We start from the raw sequence: 22976 nt of genomic DNA on the forward strand, positions 1-22976 counted from the left end.
GCAGCAGAAGTGTATGTGGTGACTCTGTTACAGCTCTGTTCTTTGTCTTTCTTTTTAGGAAGTAAATCTGGGTACCAGCAGTCAAGGTGAGCAGTGGAGAGAAGTAGTTGTTATTGCTCAGCTCTCAGTGTCTGGTGCAGCTCTAAGTTTCCATTCTCTTTTTTTGGGGTTTAGGCAATCCACTCAGAGCCTGCCGAGCCCCCGTCACCAGCCGGCCGATGCACCGGGTTCCCTGCACGTGTGAGCCCTGTGGATGCATTACAGGACCTGGTGATGAAGCCCAGAACTTTTCTATTTCAAGGTGCCATCCAGGTGGCCTTGGGCACCTGCCAAGGAGTTGGGGTGAGTCGGGGAAGTAGGGAGGAGGAGTGATGGTCCCCTCAGGTTTCAGCCATGCCAAATCACCTCATCTCCTCTTAACCCAGGCACCCCCTGTGACGACGGCCTCGGTCTCCGAGCGTGCCCGAAGCATGCGGCCCAAGCAGCTGAGCGTTCTTCGGAGAAGGGTGAGTAGCAGACTTGTGGGGTTTTGGCCGATGGGCTGCCGAGATTGGGCACTGATGTTTGGTTTTCTTTAATACAGCTGTCTAAGAGACACCAGCCCGGTGCCAGCAGGAGCTTCCCGGCTGACGAGGTGGCCTTTCTTCGCACCCGAGACTGGCATCCCCAGATGTGCGAGAGATAAGTAGAGGGCCACGACCCACAGAGGGGATGAAAGCAGGGTGCTGGTTTGGGAATTACTGGGAGGGGTTTTTGTTTCCACTTCGGAGGTGGCGGTGTCCCTGAAGCGGCCCCTTAGGCCCCATAAAAGCAAAGCCTGACTTTTGATCACAGTGCTGAGGTGCGCAGGGCAGAGAAGTCCCGGCGTGTATTGTGTCGCTTGTCTTTTGTGTATTATGTGTTGTTTGCATATGTCATGTCTTTTCCCTGAGCCCTTTGAGGGGCCTGTCAGAAACCCTGGTATCTTGTTAGCATCTGTGCTCTCTGCATTCCTCGGCCTGGCACCCAGGCCATAGAACTTTTGACTCGGGATCTCAGACAGGCATCAGACTCTCTTGTCTCTTTAGAAGCATCCGGTCGGATGTCTTTTCAGGTCTTGTTCTGAGCTGTATGGACAGCTCTGCCCCGCCAGGATCCATTATGGCGGACAAGGACTTGAAAGAACGTGAGTACAGGTAGTGGCTTCTGGCCGTAGGATTCTCGGGCATCCATCTTTGCAGTTCTTGGAATAAATCATTCAGTTAGCGTCTTCTTCCTCCAGGTTTCTCTGAGCCTCATCAGCTCACCATCGGTCTCCCCTCGGTCATCTCCTTTTGCATTCTCTCAGTCCTCGCAGCCATTTTCCTTGCCAGGAGATTTCTGTCCGTGTTGTGTCCCCGTTGTTTGTCATGTCCTGTCTGTCCTGTGTCACGGGTGTCTGCACACACATTTGTGCCGGAGCTGCTCTGCCCTGCCGCATAACCTGGTGCAATAGGAGAAGTCCCGGGGACCTGGACTTTGTAATGTGGGGTGTAGTTGGACTCTAGGTGGCATTTGTAGATGGACACAGGATATCTGGAGCTCTTAAGAGCCAGACTGTTGCAGGATAACTTGTCCTAACTTTTTTTTCAGATTCAGATGGCTTAAATGTGTGCCAGTGGGCCCCATCCTGGGTGAGTGGTTTCCCCCAACCAGGTGAGGCACCGTTTATCTCTGCAGCAGAAGTGTATGTGGTGACTCTGTTACAGCTCTGTTCTTTGTCTTTCTTTTTAGGAAGTAAATCTGGGTACCAGCAGTCAAGGTGAGCAGTGGAGAGAAGTAGTTGTTATTGCTCAGCTCTCAGTGTCTGGTGCAGCTCTAAGTTTCCATTCTCTTTTTTTGTGGTTTAGGCAATCCACTCGGAGCCTGCCGAGCCCCCGTCACCAGCCGGCCGATGCACCGGGTTCCCTGCACGTGTGAGCCCTGTGGATGCGTTAGAGGACCTGGTGATGAAGCCCAGAACTTTTCTATTTAAAGGTGCCATCCAGGTGGCCTTGGGCACCTGCCAAGGAGTTGGGGTGAGTCGGGGAAGTAGGGAGGAGGAGTGATGGTCCCCTCAGGTTTCAGCCATGCCCAGTCACCTCATCTCCTCTTAACCCAGGCACCCCCTTTGACGACGGCCTCGGTCTCCGAGCGTGCCCGAAGCATGCGGCCCGAGCAGCTGAGCGTTCTTAGGAGAAGGGTGAGTAGCAGACTTGTGGGGTTTTGGCCGATGGGCTGCCGAGATTGGGCACTGATGTTTGGTTTTCTTTAATACAGCTGTCTAAGAGACAGCAGCCCGGTGCCAGCAGGAGCTTCCCAGCTGACGAGGTGGCCTTTCTTCGCACCCGAGACCGGCATCCCCAGATGTGCGAGAGATAAGTAGAGGGCCACGACCCACAGAGGGGATGAAAGCAGGGTGCTGGTTTGGGAATAACTGGGAGGGGTTTTTGTTTCCCCTTTGGAGGTGGCGGTGTCCCTTAGGCCCCATAAAAGCAAAGCCTGACTTTGGATCACAGTGCTGAGGTGCGCAGGGCAGAGCAGTCCTGGTGTGTATTGTGTCACTTGTCTTTTGTGTTTTATGTGTTGTTTGCATATGTCATGTCTTTTACCTTAGGCCTTTGAGGGGCCTGTCAGAAACCCTGGCATCATTGTTAGCATCTGTGCTCTCTGCATTCCTCGGCCTGGCACCCAGGCCATAGAACTTTTGACTCGGGATCTCAGACAGGCATCAGACTCTCTTGTCTCTTTAGAAGCATCCGGTCGGATGTCTTTTCAGGTCTTGTTCTGAGCTGTATGGACAGCTCTGCCCCACCAGCATCCATTATGGCGGACTTGGACTTGAAAGAACGTGAGGGCAGGTAGAGGCTTCTGGCCGTAGGATTCTCGGGCATCCATCTTTGCAGTTCTTGGAATAAATCATTCAGTTAGCATCTTCTTCCTCCAGGTTTCTCTGAGCCTCATCAGCTCACCATCGGTCTCTCCTCGGTCATCTCCTTTTGCATTCTCTCAGTCCTCGCAGCCATTTTCCTTGCCAGGAGATTTCTGTCCGTGTTGTGTCCCCGTTGTTTGTCACGTCCTGTCCTGTGTCACAGGTGTCTGCACACACATTTGTGCCGGAGCTGCTCTGCCCTGCCGCATAGCATGGTGCAATAGGAGAAGTCCTGGGGACTTGAAGTTTGTAATGTGGGGTGTAGTTGGACTCTAGGTGGGATTTGTAGATGGACACAGGATATCTGGAGCTCTTAAGTTATCCTGCAGCCCTTTGACTTTAGTCCTAACTTTCTTTCAGATGCAGATGGATAAAATCCAGGGCAGAGCCCCCCATCCCAGGTGCGGGGATTGCCCTGAGCAGGTCAGTCACTGTTTGTCTCTGCAGAGGAAGCATAAATGGTGGCTGTTACAGCAGTGTTCTTTGTCTCTCCTTTTAGGAAGTCAAGGCCGAGTGGGTGAGGTGAGCATTGAGTAGCGTACAGAAGCAGTTGTTATTGCTGATGTCTCAGTTTTTGTGCAGTAGTAAGCATCTCCTCTTGTTTTTGTTGTCTTTTAGCTGGTCCACTTGCCATCTATCCTGGCCGAGCATATCCGTGCCAGGTGTGTGCAGGCTTAAGGTATTGTTGTGGCATCCTTGTCAGATTTGGGAGGTTGTGTTTTCACAGTATCTCAGCAAATTTTCTGCTTTGTTTCTTTGCAGGTGCTGTCGCTGCCCTAGGCACGCCAAGGAACAGAGGAGGGCAGGTGAGTCGGAGTTTAGGCAGGCTGACTCCTAGGTGAGCGTTACACAGCAGCATGCTAAGCGTGTACCTTTTCTTTTCGCCGGTATCTTCCGGGCACCCTCTGGAGTCAAATCAAGATTTGAGGTGAGCCGGGGCAGTGGTGCGGAGGAGTCCCGGGGATTACTGTTTTTGAGGGCAATAGTCAGGTTTTCTGTTTTGTCTTAGGTACCCTGAGGAGGCTCGTAGCCAAAGCTTGGAAACGGCAGCACCGAAGCACACACGGAGAGCATCTCAACGTCCACGTCCGACCGAGGATGGATTTTGTCCGCTCCTCTTCCAAAAGCTAAGTGTCGGGGCCAGTGGCTGGGAGAAGGGTAAAAACCTTTACTCTCACAGGAGGCCATCAGATGTCAGCTTAGGGGACAGGTCTGTAGGGGGGCGGGCTCTCTGGAAGTAAAGGGAGAGGGTTTCCCCTCAGCCTCGCCAGAGCCTTTGCCGGGCAGGGCAGTTCCGACCCATCTCCACATTTTCGCGTACTTTGTGTCGTCCGCCTTCCTCGACTCGACGTCGTCACGGATCTTTCCCCCGAGGAGCTCGCCTTCACGTCCGGAGCTACGGCCACGGTCACCCGGCAGTCGGCTTCCTTCTCTAGGCTCGCCGAGCCTCTCGAGCATCCTCTTAATTGCTGTGGCACTAACTTGTTTTAACGAGTTCCGTTTCATCATCACGTGCTCTCGTCATAGGGCTTTCTTTCCTTTGGCATCATCAGCCTCTGGCTCATCTTGCGTTAGGAATCTCGGGTCCCTACGGGGACAGTGCCAGGCAGTTGTCACTCGTCTCTGTGTTATGTCGTCTGTGTCTATGTTATGTCGTCTGTGTCTGTGTTATGTAGTCTGTGTCCATTGTCTTACGTGTCACAGGCCTTTGTCACGTCTCGATGCTTTATTGGCACTATTCCGTGCCACATTGCCCATATTCTAGTCACGTTCCTTTCCGGATATCCCTTATTCCGGCATCTTTACATTTTTACTCTTTGAGACAGGAATGTCTCAAAGGGACAAGATGTTCTCATCCGTCTTCCTTCTCACTACCGGCTTTGGTAGTGCCTTTTTTTCCACGCCATTCTCTTGGACTTCTGGAGGAAGCGTCTTACACCCTCCTCACGTGACTGCAGAAGTTCTATAGGTTCTATCTTCTCAAAGGGTATAGGGCTCAAGAATTAGTATCTTCCAGAGAGTTACCTCAAGTCCTGGCTTATACTGTATGTGCTTACATTGCTTGTACCTATGCTGGCTTATACTGTATGTACTTATATTGTGTGTACCTATGTTGGCTTATACTGTATGTACTTACACTCCATGTACACTTGCACTGTATGCGTCGGCTTATATCGTGTGTACTTACGTTGTACCACTTATGGTCGGAGCTGCCCTGCCCTGGCACATAGTCACAGTTAGGTAGAACAGTTATAAAAACTTGACTGTTCATCTGTCTTTTATGGGATTTTGGGTAGAAAATTTATTGGTCCAGAGCGGGGACAAGTCCTAGCTGTCAGCCACTCATCGACCGCTTCCTGTCGTCTCACAGGTCCCCGAGGCTGCCGATTTCCCCAGAATCTACCATTTGACGTCGAGGAGCGGCAGCCAGAAGAAGCGTGGAAGCGCGTTCTTCAGCGTCTCGAGTAAGAGCCACAGGGAACGTTTAAATGGGAGGAGTGCGTGAGCATGTGTCTGTGTCTGTCTGTCTGCTCATCTCTGACTGTGTGAGCGCATGCTGACTGGATTTAACCGTGTGACTTTTGCTTTTCAGGTTTTTCAACTCATTTGTAAATTTAGAGTAAAAAATCCCTAGCCTGGTTCCCCACCGCCACCCCCGGCTGGGTTTTCTTTTTCTTTTTTTTTTGCCCCCCGGCTGGGTTTTTTTCCCCGGTCCCGGTCGGTCTGCGAGGCGACGTTCATCGCCAAAGTTTGGGCGCGCACCGTCCAGGGACTGGGTATTTCGTCAGGCAGGAGGATTTTTTGGAGGCTCCTGGGAACCATGTTCCTGAGGACCAAGGATTGCTGGGGTGTAATTTAGCAGTTGTGAGGGGAGGGACGTTGAGTTTGTGTGTAATGTGACGGGGGTGTTAATGGTAGATGAGTGCTGTTTTTTGTGTGCTTTTGTTGTTTTGGGTGTCCTGTAACAATAAATCCACAAGTAATGAAAATAGAAAAAGGTTATAATCTTGTGTTAATGTGTGTGTTGTGTTGTATTGCTCTGTATTGCAGTGTGAGCACAGGGTGAACTCTCTCCTCCTTGCTGTGACACCTGGGCTGGCAGGGATGACACAGTGACCTCTGCCAGCCCATGCTGCCTGTGCCATCACCTGGCACTGACGTGTTTGACGAAAATCCTTTCGCTGGGATTTTTCTCCTGAGAAGCCTCAGAACAGAAATGGAACCAATAACAATCTAGTGGCTGTGGAGTGTGGGCTGGAGATGGTTTAGCAACAGGGGCATCTTGGGTTGGTCTCCTGTGCGTTGTTTCTACTTGATGACCAATCATGGTCCAGCGGTGTCGGGGCTGTGATCAGTCCCAGGTTTTTATTATTCATTCCTTTCCAGCTTTCTGATGTCTCCTTGCTCTTTTAGTGTAGTTCTAATATCTCATTTTCTTTTAATATAATAGAGATCATAAAATAATATTTCAGCCTTCTGAAAGGGGGAGTCAAGATTCTTATCTCCTCCCTTGTCCTGGAGGACCCTCAAACACCACCACAATCAGCGGCCCAGCGGGTTTGTGCGAGCCCCTCAGGAACCCTCGGCCGGTCCTGAGTCGGCAGCCCCGGCACGGCCGAGAGCGGGGAGACACTCTCTGTGCCCCGAGGGTGCTGAGGGCACCTGGGCTGGGGGGAGACACTCTCTGTGCCCCGAGGGTGCTGAGGGCACCTGGGCTGGTCGCCTTTGCAGCACAAGAGACACCAGAGACAGCGGTAGATGATAAAGGGCCGACTCTTAGCAGGGGTTAATGCAAGGTTTTATTAGGAGTCCCATAGGAGCTCCTGCACCTCAGGGGGCTCCTGCCGAGAGTCCCGGGAGATGTGCCAAGGTTACATTTGAAGGGAGGTGGAAACCGACAGTAGATAACATCCTACCAACCATTAAGTGACCCTAAGGGATGGATGCTGGGGGATAGACATATAGGACAGCGTATGGGGCAAGGCCTGGGGGGCTGACCCCTAGCCTGTGGCTAATCACTCGAGGACTTGGACCGAAACTTCTGGATGGAGGGAATGGGAGGCTGAGTGATTGACAGAGAGCCAGGGTGGGGGTTTGGGGATGATCTCATCCCGGGAGAGGGATAACACAGGTAAAGGGAGGGGGGTACAGTTTGGGATAAACCATTTGGGAAAAATATGAGGATACAAAACAAAATTACTTCAAAGTATTACAAAGTATAAAAATGCACTACAGCAGGTTTGGGCAGCACCAAATAAAATGTAATAAAATGCTTTGAAAATAGAAAAATTAAAAATAAAAATTAAATAAAAAATAAAATTAAAAAAATAAATGCTTTAAAAATAAAAAAAATTAAGAATAAAAATAAATAAAAAATAAAATTTAAAAGATCAAAAACTTTGAAAATAGAAAATTTTAAAAATAAAATTAAATAAAAAACAAAATTAAAAAATAAATGCTTTAAAAATACAAAAAATAAATATAAAAATTAAAAAAACACCAAAATTAAAAAATAAATGCTCTAAAAATACAAAAATTAAAAATAGAAAAATAAATAAGAAACGAAATTAAAAAAATAAATGCTTTAAAAATAGAAAACTTAAAAATAAAAAAATTAAAAATAAAATTGAAAAAAATTAAAAGCTTTAAAAATAGAAAAATTAAAAATAAAAACAAATAAAAAAATTTTAAAAAAGGTTAAAAAATAGAAAAATTAAAAATTAAATAAAAAAAAATTAAAAATCAAATAAATGCTTTGAAAATAGAAAAATTAAAAATAAACATTTATAAAAAACAAAATTAAAAAATATAATAAATGCTTTAAAAATAAAAGAATTAAATATAAAAATTAAATAAAAAATTAATAAAATAAAAAGCTTTTAAAATAGAAAAATTAAAAATAAAAACGAATTTAAAAAATTTTAAAAAGGCTTTAAACATAGAAAAATTAAAACTTAAATAAAAAAATTTTAAAAATCAAATAATTGCTTTAAAAATAGAAAAATAAACATTCAATAAAAAACAAAATTAAAAAATATAATAAATCCTTTAAAATAAAAAAATGAAATATAAAAATAAATAAAAATTAACAAATAAAAATCTTTAAATATAGAAAAATGAAAAATAAAAATTAAAAAAAAATTAAAACAATAGTTTAAAAAGAGAAAAATTAAAGAAAATTAAAAATAAAATTATAAACAAAAACCCTTTAATAATAGAAAAATTAAAAATTAAATATAAATATTTAAAAAATAAAATAAATGCTTTAAAAATAAAAAAAATTAAATAAAAAAAATTTAAAAAATAAAAAGGTTTAAAAATTAAAAGAAATAAAAAATAAAAAAATACAAAGCCTTAAAAATAGAAAAATAAAAATTAAATAAAAAACAAAAAAAAATAAATGCTTTAAAAAAAGAAAAATTAAATTTAAAAATTAAATTTAAAAAAAATTTAAAAATAAAATAAAAAGCTTTAAAAATAGGAAAATTAAAAATAAAAACAAATAAAAAATTAAAAAAATAAAATAAAAAGCTTTAAAAATAGAAAAATTTAAAAAAACCCAAAATTAATAAAATAAAATTAATTAAAAATACATGAAAAACAAAATAAAAATGCTAAAGTTCTGTAAAGTGCCGTAAAATTTCCATAAACGTCGTAAAACTGCCGTAAAGCGCGACTGTCGTAAAAGGTGCGTTTTTTCGACAGTCGCGCTTTACGACACTACCTTTTATGGAACTGTTACGGTACTTTACAGTACTTTACGGATTTTATTTGGTTTTTTAATTATTTTTAATTAATTTTTTTTAAATTTAATTTTTATTTAATTTTTTTAAATTTTCCTATTTTTAAAGCTTTTTTTTATCTTTTTTTTTAGTTTTAATTTTTCTATTTTTAAGCATTTATTTTATTTTTTAATTTTCCTTTTTTTTAATTTTTAGTTTAAATTTTTATATTTTTAAAGCATTTAAAAATTTTTTCTATTTTTATTTTTTTCTTAATTTTTAGTTTTGAGGTCTTTATTTTTAAAGCTTTTTTTCTTATTATTTTTGATTTAATTTTTATTTTTGATTTATCTATTTTTAAAGCTTTTTATTTTATTTTTTAATTTTTTTTATTTAATTTTTGTTTTATTTTTTTTAAAGCAGTTATTTTTTAATTTTATTTTTGAGTTTTTAGTTTTCATTTTTTATTTATAAACTATTTATTTTATTTTTTAAATTTTATTTTTTATTTCATATTTATTTTTGCTTTATCTATTTTTAAAGCATTTATTTTATTTTTTTAGTTTTTATTTATTTTTAGATTTGATTTTTTTATTTTTAAAGCATTTATTTTATTTTTGATTTTTTATTTAGTTTTTATTTTTGATTTTTCTATTTTTAAAGCTTTTTATTTTATCTTTTAATTTTATTTTTTATTTCATTTTTTGTTTTAATTTTTTTATTTTTAAATAATTTATTTTTTAATTTTATTTTTTATTTCATTTTTATTTTTTGCTTTTTTCTATTTTTAAAGCTTTTAAAAAAAATTATTATTTATTTAATTTTTAGTTTTGATTTTTTTATTTTTAAAGCTTTTTTTTAATTTTTTAGTTAATTTTAATTTTTGATCTTTCTATTTTTAAAGCTTTTTAAAATTTTTTTATTTAATTTTTTATTTCATTTTTAGTTTTAATTTTTTATTTTTAAACTATTTATTTTATTTTTTTAATTTTATATTTTCTTTCATTTTTATGTTTTGCTTTTTCTATTTTTAAAGCATTTATTTTATTTTTTTAATTTTATTTTTTATTTAATTTTTAGTTTTGATTTTTTCATTTTTAAGGCTTTTTTTTTAAATTTAATTTTTATTTTTGATCTTTCTGGTTTTAAAGATTTTTTTTATTTTTTATTTAATTTTTAAAAATTTTTCTATTTTTAAAGCTTTTTTTTATTTTTTAATTTTATTTTATATTTCATTTTTAGTTTTAATTTTTTATTTTTAAACTATTTATTTTATCTTTTTAATTTTATTTTTTAATTTTTTTTGCTTTTTCTATTTTTAAACGATTTATTTTATCTTTTTAATTTTATTTTTTAATTTTTTTTGCTTTTTCTATTTTTAAACGATTTATTTTATCTTTTTAATTTTATTTTTTAATTTTTTTTGCTTTTTCTATTTTTAAAGCTTTTATTTTATTTTTTTAATTTTATTTTTTATTTAATTTTTAGTTTTGATTTTTTTATTTTTAAAACATTTTTTTATTTTTTTAATTTCATTTTTATTTCATTTTTAGTTTTAATTTTTCTATTTTTAAAGCATTTCTTTTATTTTTTAAATTTTTTTTTAATTTTTAGTTTTAATTTTTCTCTTTTTAAATCTTTTTATTTTTTAAATTTTCTATTTTTTTTATTTTCCCAGTTTTAAAGCATTCATTTTATTTTTTTTATTTTATTTTTTATTTAATTTTTATTTTTAATTTTTCTATTTTTAAAGCTTTTTTTTTTATTTTATTTGGTGCTGCCCAGACCAGCTCAAGCTGGTGATTGTGGTGGTGTTTGAGGGTCTTGCAGTTACCCCGATTAATAGGTAGAGATGGTGTTTGGAGGCCACAGTGTTACAGGTAGGGGTTAAACTGTTTTTTAGGGTCTTTCAGGTGATTTTTCAGGGATTTTTAGGGATATTTCAGGGTTTTTTTTTCAGGAGTTTTTTAGGAATTCTCTGGAAATGTTTAGGATACCTTTAGGGCTTTTTCAATAATTTTTAGGGTGTTTTAATGACTGTTTTACCCGGGCGCCCCAGCCACCCAAGGCACCCCATGCCAGCGCCGCGGCGCTCCAGCCCAGGCTCCCGTCAGCGCCGCCCGTGGTCGCTTCCCCTCTCCTGCCGCCGCCGCTGCATGGCGGGCCGAGCCGCGCCTTCCCCACCGCACCCTCCCGCTTCAGAGCTGCTGGATGGCACGGCTCCGCCGCCTCCTGCAACCACGGACGTCCCGGCATTCCCTTCCACGGCCGCAGCCGCAGCCCCGTTTCCGTAGCTCCGCTGCCTTCCACACTCCTAGCACCCAGTGGGACTACTTTGTGTAACGATTTGTCTGCACAGCCACATCTATGCACACAAACCGTGCGAGGAGGAGGAGGAGGAAGAGGAGGCTGGAATATGACAGCTGCTTTAATAAATACAGGACAGAGAATTATTTTGCCCCTGCAAATGCCAGCCCTTTGATCCCAATACCAAAGAATTTTGAAAAAGAACTGTTCCCAAATAGCTCCAGAGCCCCTTCAGTGTTTGGGACAGATTTCTCGACCCAAAATGAGATAGTAAACCCTGAAAATTTGCCAGCATTAATGCCAAAATTAGAAAACTCACAAAAATCTTTTGATAATTTTCACCTAACGGACTGGTGTGAAAAACGCCAATCACTTGCTTTTAAAATTTTTGAAAGTTTAATAGTAATAAAATGGTTATAAAAATAGTCATACAATTAGAGTAATAATAATTTGGACAATTTGAATTAGGACAATATGAGACAACAAAAACAAAGAGTGATGGACATCGGGGTACCTTTTTCTGGGCAGCATGAGCCCGAAAAAGGACCCCTGTTAACAAAGGATTAACCCTTAAAAGCAATAGCCTGTTGCATAGTCATACACTTCATACATGGTGCATAAATTCCATTCAAACACAGGATTCTGTCTGGTCATCATCCACTTCTTCCTTCTAATCCTAACAGCGCTTTGGAGGCGGGAACAAGTTTGTTTCTTCTGATAAGAGGGCAATAAATTCTTTTTCTCTGAAAGATCCAGGTGTCCTGTGCCCGCTATCTCGCTGCAAGTCCTTTCTTTAAAAAAAGTATCTTACATAGCATCGTTTCTATTTTAACAGTTTTTGTAACCTATACTTAACACACTACTTAAGAGAATTAATACAGCATTACTTTCTAACACAACACATATAATATTCGTTTTAATATTTCCAAAAAGCCAATCAGAAAATACACGCATTTTTCACAATCCCCACTCTTATTCTTTGTAAATCCTTTGGCTTGAGCAATATTTCTTATCTACTTGCACCTTCTGGACTATGCGGGCAAAATAAAACAGGGGATTACACAAGGAAGAAATATAAAAATAGTTGCAACACATAAAATGAAAGATCTTAATTTCTTCTAATACATTACCTACCAGCTAGGTTTTAACATTGTTTTCTAATTTTTGGACCGGTACCTGGGTTATTATATACATATGTATTTTTTTCTTCTTTGATTTCTTTTGCTTTTTTTAGAATGACTTTTCTGTGCTCATCAATTTTCTACAATTTGATATATTAAACTTTCCAAAAAACACCCCCTTCTTTGGCCAATAAATAGTGTAAAGCCAACCTATTCTGATACACTACAGTTTTTGTTTGGCTTAGCTGACTTGGTATTAACTCCAATGCCTGGGCAGCTCCATTTGCTATCATTTCTATAACTGCTTGGAGTCTTGTAATACGACTCAATAGATAATTTGGGGTCAATACAGAGTTAAGTTGCTGTGCTGGTTTTACCTTTTCCTTTATTATTTGTTTTTTTACCAAATCTTGAACCGTATCTTCAAGATTAAATGTAAAACAAATCCATCTCTCTCCTTTTGGACATTCAATTCCAAATCTATTACCACTTTTTCCTAAGTTTCTTGTAATCCAATAATTTACTCCATTTTGCTTACAGGTTCTTAATTTGGATGTGTTATAACAGTGGCTGTTGACGTAGGTGTGTGTAATTAAAGAGGAACTTTGGTTTCTTTCCACGTGATGCTTTCTGCAGCATTTGTGACACAATCTTGCTGGTATCCCGAAAGGGAAAAGAGAACAAATGAGTGCCAGAAACAGGAATAACAGAGGTCCAGTATGGCTTATACTCCCACCTCCCAGGCCTGTGAGGTTGCAACCCACAGCAGGTGTATTTGATCTTCTCGGTGGCGAAATACAGAGGCCAATCTGCACTTGCCCTCTATTTCCTTGTCACTTTCTCTTAACTAATTTCCAGGCAAATTGGTTTGGACACCCTTTAACTGCGGTCTCTTACGGTTCTTCAGGTATCTCTCATTCACCAGGCACTAATATTTCCCATCCACAAAGCTAAGTTATTACTTTAACACTTTTTGCAATAAAAGCATAAATTTTGTGAACTACAATACTAATTATTTTCACAATTCAAGCATTTACTTATAACCCAGCTAGCATGTCCAGTATTGGAATGAATCAAATAAAGTTTACTGATGGAAATGGTAATTCCCCTTCTCCCCTGTACAATTCTCAGGCTAAGGTCAGAACACAAAAACAGTCTTGATCCTTCTATCTGGAGTATTCCTCCCCTAAGGAGATGTTTTATTCAGGCAGTGCTTGAACCTAGTGGTATAAGCATTGTCTTACTTCTGAATTCAGTGTTATTCTTTGTACATTTCTTGGATCATTTGGCTTTTCCCAAACTATTACCACTCAGTCCCCATTGGAAAGTCAGTTTGGTATCACCCGGTTTAAATGTGATAGTCCTTTGATTCTGCTGGCATGAATTCACCCTCTTTCTGTGATTCTGATTGTTGCTTCAGTAGTACCTGGAAAGGACTTCTTAATAGCATAGTAATAAAAGAAAGACAATACTGCATTAACTTTTACCATTCACTTTTCTTCCAAACTTTCTGGGTTTAGCTAAAAGCTTTTTCCACAGCAGCCTCTTCTTCTTCTATCCAGCTGTGCTAATAGCTGCAGAGGCAAATTCTTCTTTCTGTGAGTTACAGTTAGTTAAATAAGAAAAGCTAGACCAATTTTAACACGAGATGTATCACATCTATTGCTTTTTACTTTTTGGGCAGCATTTAATTGTTTTAGCCTTACAAACCCATTCTTCAGGAAAAAAAAAAAAACAAAAACAAAAAAACTTCTTTTTAACAGCAAACAAAACACACAAAAGAAAAAACCAAAAACATTCTTACTTAAGAACAACAACCCACTTTGTGAGGTTTGGAGAGTCAGCAATCTCTGCTTTGATTTTATATTTTAGTGCTAGCACCCCTCCCGCTCTTTTCACGGCCTTGCTGTCAATGCCGTGCTGCCACTTCGCTGCAGGGCCGGAGCAGGGGAGGGCAGCCAGGGGCATGGGGACCCTGGGGGCAGCCTTGGGTCCCTTTTGCCCTCTCTCTTCCCTAACCAAAGTAGACATTTCACAGAAAAGCACTTTCTATAGGAATATTGAAAAACTATAGATTGAGGTAAAAGCATCAAGTTTCTGCCGTCACTGGTGCAAAGTCACATGTTGTTTGAAGAGCATCCCACTGAATTTTCTAAAGATGTGTGAATGTGTCATCTGGACCACAGGAGATAAAGCAGGGTTAAAACACTGAGCAAAACTGAAGTTAACAAACACAAGGTTCATCAACCTTGCAATAGAAACTTGCAGAAACCTTTCAAGGCTCATCCAATAAAGCCCCGTGGCACTTTGTTCTTCCCCCTCCTCCCAAATCTCCATCCGTCTGAGCCAGCATCAGCAGGAAACTTTGCACGGAAGCTTGCCAGATAAAATAGCTATATCATCTGCCATTAGTTTTAGAGAGTTCTTCAAAAATAGGTTAAAAATTATTTTATCTATTATTTTTTAGCTCTGTCCTAAGTTAGGGATGGGCCAAGTCTCGTGTCTTTGTCTCACAGAAAGGTGGTTCACGTGTCCTTTAATATCATATGTGCAAATATTTCCCATCTGCATTCTGCCTTATCAGAAGGCTAATTAATTGTTTTATCATACTATATTACATTACATCTAAACCGAATCTGCCAAGTACTCAACCCCACACACACCGCACACAACTCATGACTGTCACCCAACAGTCCCGACACACATACACACTTGGCCCTGACAGGCCAAGGAAACAAAACACCATCACTTTGGGTGAACAATCTCCACGCTGCATTCTACTTCAGCACAAACACAGGCACAGCAAATGAGATAAGAATTGTTTTTCCTTCCTCTGAGGTTCAGAGAATGTGAATCCCAGCAATATTCTTGGGAAGAATTGTGCCTTGCTTTTCTCTGTGAAGAGAAATGCGGTGCCAGGTGCACCCTTGCCTCCAGGGCAAAGAATCACGGAATGGCTTGGGTGGGAAGGGACCTTGAGGTTTATCTTTGATTTATGCAACACTTCAACAGGCAAGAGGGGGCTCATCTGCTTCAGAGCTGCTTGCTTTTCTCACACCTTTCACAAGCAAAGCCTGAAGCAAACCCTCCCAAGTTGCCCTATCGACCAGGGGACCCCTCAGCACTCAGTGACACTGCCGGCAAAACCTCAAACTTTTACTCACACAGGGACGAGGCCGTGCACTCGGTCGTAACCCAGATTCTCTTTTTCCAGCAGTAGCCTCGAACTTCCTTTGTTCTCTCTGCAGGCCTTTTTGCTAGCACACCGATTAACAGACTACAGAAGTTTCACCAGCAGACTTCAGCTAAATCCAAAATTGGTTTCTACCCCAAGTAAAATTTCCAACCCCCTGTCTCACCTGCGATGTTTGGAATTTTAGGAGGTGGCAGCCCACTCGAGATCAAAGGTCCTGGGCAGGGTGCAGACCCAGGGACACAAATTCCATCCCTTTTCCAAGGGAAACAAAACTCATCACCCCAGTTTCCTTACATCAGTTTGCCGAAGACGTTCGGCACTCCCAGGTCACTCAGAGTTTTCGTTGGCCGCAGACTCGGTCTCGGAGTTACGGAGTTACGCTTCCTCCTAACACTCACCTCCCCACCTCAGCCCCCTGCTGCTGCGTCCCCTTCTCCGCCCCTAACCCTACTCTATTTTCCAGCCCGCCCTTGCTCCATCCCTCACTCCGCCCTTAACCCGTCCCACCACACCTCCTGCTCCATCCATTACTTCACCCACCGCCCACCCGTGAGTCCCCTCCAGCAGCACGCAGGAGCCCGAACCCTCGGAGGACGGCGCAGCTCTCGCAGCAGGACAACACCCGGGCGAGACAGGCAGGGACGACGTCTGTGGGCTGCAGGGTGTCACAAGGGGCTGCGGGCTGAGGGGAGGGGGCTGGAGAGTGACACAGAGGATGGGGGGAGCTGAGAGGCAGAAGGGGGCGTTAGGAGCAATTGGGGGGCTCCAGGGTGGCACAGAGATGCTGGGAGTGGGGAACTTGAGGGTGACAAGAAAAGGGTGAGGGGGAGCAGATGCCTTGAGGGGCAAAGTGGGGGCTGCTTGAGGGTGACAGGTGAACCAGCCCTCACACCACCCCTAACCAGGCGGAGAGTGCACGGTGGAGGCCAGGGGGCCAAGGGACAATGTCAGAGGTCTCGGGGTGGCACGCAGACATTGCAGGCTGAGGGGCAAGGAGGGGGAGGCTTGACAGATGGAGAGCTCACACCGAGGGTTAGGGGTACAAAGGACACAGGGTACCAGGTAGGGTTAGGGTACAGGTGCAGCAGCCCTCAACCCAACCCCAAGGTAACCCTAAAGAGCACCCCTAGGACCCCAGTTTTCCCCAACAGCAGCACAAGGCAATAACCCCAATGCTGGGACAGCCCCAGAAGTCTCCCAGCACCTGCAGGCAGCAACCCTAATAAAAAGGTAGCAATGATGTTTGTGGTCTAGAGAGTGACAGGTAGGAGTTGGGGGCTGAGCAGTTTTTTAGGGTTTTCTTTAGGGTTTTTCTCATGGCTTTCAAAGGATATTTTAGGGCTTTTTATGGAGGAGTTTTCCAGGAAATTTCTGGGAACATTTAGGATACTTTTAGGGCTTTTTCAGGGCTTTTAAAAGATTTTGTTAGGGTATTTTAAGGGCTTTCTTAGTACTTTTAAGAATTGTTTGGGGGGGGCTTTGTGTGCTCTTGGGGCTTTTTTAGGACTATTGAGGGGATGTGGAGGACTTTTCAGGGCTTGGGTATTTTTAGGGTTTTTGAGGGAATTTTTAGGCTTTTTTAGGGTCTTATCAGGGCATTTTAAGGATTTTTGGGGTACTTTTAGAGCTCTTTTTGGACTATTTAGGGTATATTTACGGATTTCTAAAGGTTCTTTGGGGATTTTTAGGGGTTTTTTAAAAGTAGGGTATTTCCAGTGTATTCTAACAGCATTCTGAGGCTGTTTTTAGGTTTTCATGGGGTTTTTAGGACATTTTGAAGATTAGGAGTTTTTCAGGGAATTTTTAGGTTTTTTTAGGGTTTTTCATGGCACAACACATGGAGGCTGAGGGGCAGCTTGAGGGGCACTGTGGGGGCTTGAGGGTGACAGAGGCTGGGAGCTGAGGGAGGAACAGGGAGAGGGGACAGCGGGTGACACACAGAGATGCTGAGGGTGGCAGGGGCAGCTGTAGGGTGACACAGAGAAGCTGGGGGCTGAGGGGCAAAGGAGAGGGGTCAAGGGTGACACACAGGAGCTGAGGGCTGGGGGGCAGAGGGACCGGTTGAGGGGTAAAGGGAGAGGGCTTGAGGGCTGGACAGTCCAGTGGAGATCAGGGGTACAGGGTACAGCTGTACCACCACTCACCCCAGCCCTAACCTCAGCCTAAGCAGCCCCCCTAAAAACAGCCTTTTCCCCCAACAGCAGCACAACGCAGCAACCCTAACAGCGAGACCAGACAGCAACCCTCACACAGCAGCACAATGACAGAACCCTCAGAGGACAACAGACCCACTGCAGTAAGGTAGGGATGACATCTGTGGGCTAGACAGCACGAGGTAGAGTTTGGAGACTGAGCATGTCTTTGTGAGGCTTTTTTTCCAGGACTTTTACAGGTATTTAGGGGATTTTGGAAGGGACTTTTCTGGAACTTCTTAGGGTATTGTTGGGGCTTTTTCAAAGCCATTTTGTGAGTCTTTAGCATATTTGGAAGATTACGGTCAGGGTCAGAGGAAACACAGGGTAACAGGGGCATCCCAAGGGTCCCTCCAGGAACTACGGGCGGAGCATCCAGCACGGACTAGGGAGCAGCCGGACCCACCCGGGCACGGAGCAACACTTTGAGAAAATGCCAAGGGAAGAGCCCTTTTGCCAAGGGGCAGCATCTGAGCGGGCCAGGCAGCATGTGGGGTTCCAGGAGAGGGCTTTCAACTTTCCCCTTTTACTGTGCCAGTCCCTCCCCAGAGCCCCCAGACCCTCCACAGCACTCCCAGAAAGGAAAGGGGTTATTAGGAGAAAAAGGGTTTAGAAAAAAGGGAAAAAGCATCCTTTTCCTTTATTTTTTGTGTTCAAACTGGGAGGAAGTCTGCTTCCCCTGCAATTTTAATGGTCTCAGTTGAAAGAATCCCTGCCTTTTCTATGCTGTTCGGGGTGTTAATTGACAGGGAGTCCTCATTTTCTATTATTTTCCTGTTTAAGTAGAAGGGGAAAATCTTGGAAATGTTTCTTATGCATTTGAATTAAGGGCAGCCACTCCCTTTTTGTTGTCCTCACGCCTAAATTGAGGGAGAAGCCCAGCTATCTCTCCATAAGAGTTTAAACTGAGGAAAAAATCCCTCTTTTTTTCATCACTGGAGAGATCTAAAGTGAGGAAAATCCCTCTTTTCCCAGTATTAAGGAGAATAAATTAAAGGGCAGAAACTATTTATTTGCTATTGTATTCGTTTCAGTAGAGGTAACTGCCCCATTGCCTCTGTTTAAGGGGTTCACTGGAAGGAAGCTCTGCCTTTTTCAGTATTTTAAGGGTTTAAAACTGCATTTCACGGCCCTTCTTTCTGTGCCATAGGACCAAGTATCTCAGAGCAGGGTGAGCCTGGCACCTGGCATGCACTTAAGCCTTACACTGCCTGGGAAGCTTTTATTTATCTTATTTTTACTTATAATGTTGATAGACCTAATTAGAGGTCCCAAGGAGACTTTGACTATTCATATCATAAGCATTCTTTTCCACCCAGCATAGTCACATACGAAGTACTACTTAGTAGCCACTAAGGAATAATTATGTAAGTTAACAGCAAATCACCCAATTTATCTAGATATGCTGCCTAAACAGAAACTTTTATTTCTTACCAGTTTTCTGCCCATTAACTCCAAGTAGTTGTTGCAAAAAAAGAAAGTGCTGTTATTTTTCAGAAGAGTTTTCTTCTATAACAAGCCCTTTACTCCCCTTGAACTCGAGTCAGAGGAGCCAAACAGCAGCAGCTGCTCTGAGGGTTTTTATACCCGGTGGGATTCGCCCCCTCCCTTTTCCCGGGTGCCACGGGAACGAGAGGCGGGCACCATCAGGGGTATATTAACCCCAGCCTTGGCTCAGGGCCTTCATTCCCCCTCTGGGAGTTGCTGGGATAAGAGCTCTCCTCTCATTTCAGTGAAGAAGCTCTTTCAGCTTATCACAGCTTGTTTTCAGCAGGTGTTTCTGGGCATCTAAAGCAACAGAGGCTTTGAAGATACTGTGAAGAAAACAGCCTGGAATACAGCGAGTATTTAAGTTCACAATTTTGGGTTTTGTGTTTAGGGGTGGTAAAGTGCATTTGTAATTTCTGGTTTTGTTCTTATATTGTTTTGTATTTTTTTTAGGAGAAGTGCAGCTTCCAGAGAGTCCAGGTTGTGTCAGCTACAACACTTTTTTCAGCAGATTCATCGTGTCACAAGAGGCATCTGCCCAGTGTCCAAGATGATGTTTGAGACTGAGGCTTCAGGTGAGCTGAGGATTGTGACTAGGAGAGGGAGGGTGAGCAGGTATCCGGTTAGGAGTTATTGTTGGGGGGGTGATTTTGAAGGCAGCAGGGTGAGAAAGGGTGTTTATTTGAGGCCCCCCCACCCCAAGGCTTTTCAGAAGCATGGCAGAGGCATTCACACGTCTTGCAGCACACAAGGTCATCCACTGCACTCACAGGAATGCCATTTCACTTTGCCTTTTTCTAACCCAGGTGCCACTCACAATAATGGCCACAACCTTAGAATCAGGATGAAGCTGGAGCCTGAAGGAGCCAGGCACACTCAGGAGAGGGCAAGTAGCTGACTCGCTGGGATTTGGCGCACATAACTCTGTACTCATACTTTGGTTTTGTTTTTCTTTATTGTAGCTGACCGACAGGCTAACAGGCGATCACGGGGTCCTCCGAGGCAGACTCATTTCAGGTGCAACGTAGATCCTCATCACGGATCATCCAAAAGATAAGTCAGAGTCACAGCCTGGAGATGGGACAATGGGAGAGCAGCGGGTTGGGAGTTCCTGGGACAGATTTAAAAATTAGCAGAGGGAAAAGCAATCTCCTCCAAGGGGCCTCTTAGGACAGCTGAAGGGAGAGGTTCTACTTTTGATGGCAGCTTTCAGGCGGGCAGCGCAGAACAGTTCCGGTCCCCGTCGTGTTGTCCGGCGTACCGTGTTACCTAGTGTGTCTTTGGGGTCCCTTTTGCCTTTTCCCCTCAAGACCCTCACCACAAGCATAATGTGTTGTGTTTATCGTCCCCCTGTTTGTCACGTTCTGTGTCACGGGTGTCCGCACATATTTGTGCCGGAGCTGCTCTGCCCTGCCGCATAGCCTGCCGCAAGAGGACAAGTCCCAGGGACTCGCAGTTTGTGGGGTGTTGCCAGACTCTAGATGATATTCCTAGATAGATAGAAGATGTTTGGAGCTGTGAAGTCATCCTGCAGCCCTTTGACTTTTGTCCTCACTTTCTTTCAGACGCAGAAGGATAAAATCCAGGGCAAAATCCATCCACCCATCCCGAGTGAGGAGGTTCCCCCGAGCAGGTCAGTCACCGTTTCTCTCTGCAGGGGGAGTGTAAAGTGTGACTCTGTTGCAGCTCTGTTCTTTTTCTTTTTAGGAAGTAAAGCTGGATATCAGCAGTCAAGATGAGGTGGGCAAGGTGAGCATTGAGTAGCTCACCTTGTTGTTAATGCTCCAGTCTCACTTTCCAGTGCAACTCTAAGTATCCATTACTGTTTCTGTGCTTTAGGCAATCAACTCGGAGTATGCCGAGCCCCCGTCACCCACCGGCCTACGCACCGGGTGCGCCGCTCTCCCGAGCCCTGCGGAGGAATCAGGGGACTCGTTGATGAAGCCTCTGCCTTTTCTATTTAAAAGTGTCACCAGGGTAGCCTTGGGCACTGGATGAGGAGTCGCGGTGAGTCGGGGAAGTAGGGAGGCGGAGCTAGGGTCTGCTCAGGTTTCAGCAATTCCACATCACCTCGTCTCCTTTTACCCCAGGCTTACCCCGTGACAACGGCATCAGCCTCGGAGGGCGGCCGAAGGGTGCGGCCCCAGGAGCCGGGCATTCTTAGGAGAACGGTGAGTGGCAGAATTGTTGGGTTTTGGCCAGTGTGCTGCATTGATCATGCATTAATATTTGCATTTCTTTCATGTAGCTGACTAAGAAACAACAGGAAGTTGTTGAACAACAGTGCCAGCAGGAACTTCCCAGATGTTGAGGCAGCCTTCTGTTGCACCTGACACAGACCTGCATCCCCAGATGTCTGAGAGATAAGTAGAGGGGTACAACCCACAGAGGGGATGAAAGCGGGGCGCAGGGTAGGGACCCACCGGGAGGGATTTTTGAGTCTCCTTTGGAGATGGGGGCGTCCATGAAGCGGCCCCTTAGGCCCCATAAAAGCAAAGCCTGACTTTTCATCACAGTGCTGAGGTGCGCAGGGCAGAGCAGTCCCGGTGTGTATCGTGTCACTTTTGTGTATTATGTGTGTTTGGATATGTCATGTCCTTTACCTTAGGCCTTGGAGGGGCCTGTCAGAAACCCTGGCATCATTGTTTGCATCTGTGATCTCTGCATTCTTCGGCCTGGCACCAATGCCATAGACCTTTGGATTCAGGAGCTCAGACAGGCATCAGACTCTCTTGTCTCTTTAGAAGCATCCGGTTGGATGTCTTTTCAGGTCTTGTTCTGAGTTGTATGGACAGCTCTGCCGTGCCAGGATCCATTATGGCGGACTAGGACTTGAAAGAATATGAGGGCAGGTAGAGGCTTCTGGCCGTAGGATTCTCGGGCATCCATCTTTGCCGTTTTTGGACTAAGTCATTCAGTTAGTATCTTCTTCCTCCAGGTTTCTCTGAGCCTCATCAGCTCACCATCGGTCTCCCCTCGGTCATCTCCTTTTGCATTCTCTCAGTCCTCGCAGCCATTTTCCTTGCCAGGAGATTTCTGTCTGTGTTGTGTCCCCGTTGTCTGTCATGTCCTGTCCCGTGTCACGGGTGTCTGCACACACATTTGTGCCGGAGCTGCTCTGCCCTGCCGCATAACCTGGTGCAATAGGAGAAGTCCTGGGGACTTGAAGTTTGTAATGTGGGGTGTAGTTGGACTCTAGGTGGGATTTGTAGATGGACACAGGATATCTGGAGCTCTTAAGTTATCCTGCCACAGTTTGACTCTTGTCCTAACTTTTTTTTTCAGATTCAGATGGCTTAAATGTGTGCCAGAGGGCCCCATCCCGGGTGAGTGGTTTCCCCCAACCAGGTGAGGCACCGTTTATCTCTGCAGCAGAAGTGTTTGTGGTGACTCTGTTACAGCTCTGTTCTTTGTCTTTCTTTTTAGGAAGTAAATCTGGATACCAGCAGTCAAGGTGAGCAGTGGAGAGAAGTAGCTGTTATTGCTCAGGTCTGCAGTTCTGGCGCTGCTCTAAGCTTCCATTCTCTTTTTTGTGATTTAGGCAATCCACTCGGAGCCTGCCAAGCCCCCGTCACCAGCCGGCCAATGCACCGGGTTCCCTGCACGTGTGAGCCCTGTGGATGCATTACAGGACCTGGTGATGAAGCCCTGAACTCTTCTATTTAAAGGTGCCATCCAGGTGGCCTTGGGCACCTGCCAAGGAGTTGGGGTGAGTCGGGGAAGTAGGGAGGAGGAGCGAGGGTCCCCTCAGTTTTCAGCCATGCCCAATCACCTCATCTCCTCTTAACCCAGGCACCCCCTGTGACGACGGCCTCGGTCTCCGAGCGTGCCCGAAGCGTGCGGCCTGAGGATCTGACTGTTCTTAGGAGAAGGGTGAGTAGCAGACTTGTGGGGTTTTGGCCGAGGGGCTGCCGAGATCGGGCACTGATATTTGGTTTTCTTTAATACAGCTGTCTGAGAGACACCAGCCCGGTGCCAACAGGTCCTTCCCGGCCGACGAGGTGGCCTTTCTTCGCACCC

General features: G+C 43.4%; 2 long non-coding RNA genes across 2 annotated transcripts; both read left to right on the forward strand.

Annotated features, from left to right (window-relative positions):
- Window positions 1-3313: 3313 nt before the first annotated feature.
- On the forward strand, window positions 3314-5595 carry LOC129047156 (uncharacterized). The gene is made up of 6 exons (XR_008509148.1): window positions 3314-3330; window positions 3429-3451; window positions 3548-3591; window positions 3692-3857; window positions 3939-5394; window positions 5523-5595. It is a non-coding gene; the product is annotated as an uncharacterized LOC129047156 (long non-coding RNA).
- A 14897-nt stretch (window positions 5596-20492) lies between these two features.
- Window positions 20493-20862, forward strand: LOC129047153 (uncharacterized). Its single transcript, XR_008509145.1, has 3 exons — window positions 20493-20589; window positions 20664-20705; window positions 20796-20862. It is a non-coding gene; the product is annotated as an uncharacterized LOC129047153 (long non-coding RNA).
- Window positions 20863-22976: the final 2114 nt, after the last annotated feature.

The sequence above is a fragment of the Molothrus ater genome, assembly GCF_012460135.2.
Source record: "Molothrus ater isolate BHLD 08-10-18 breed brown headed cowbird chromosome W unlocalized genomic scaffold, BPBGC_Mater_1.1 matW_random_MA34, whole genome shotgun sequence".
Taxonomy (NCBI): domain Eukaryota; kingdom Metazoa; phylum Chordata; class Aves; order Passeriformes; family Icteridae; genus Molothrus; species Molothrus ater.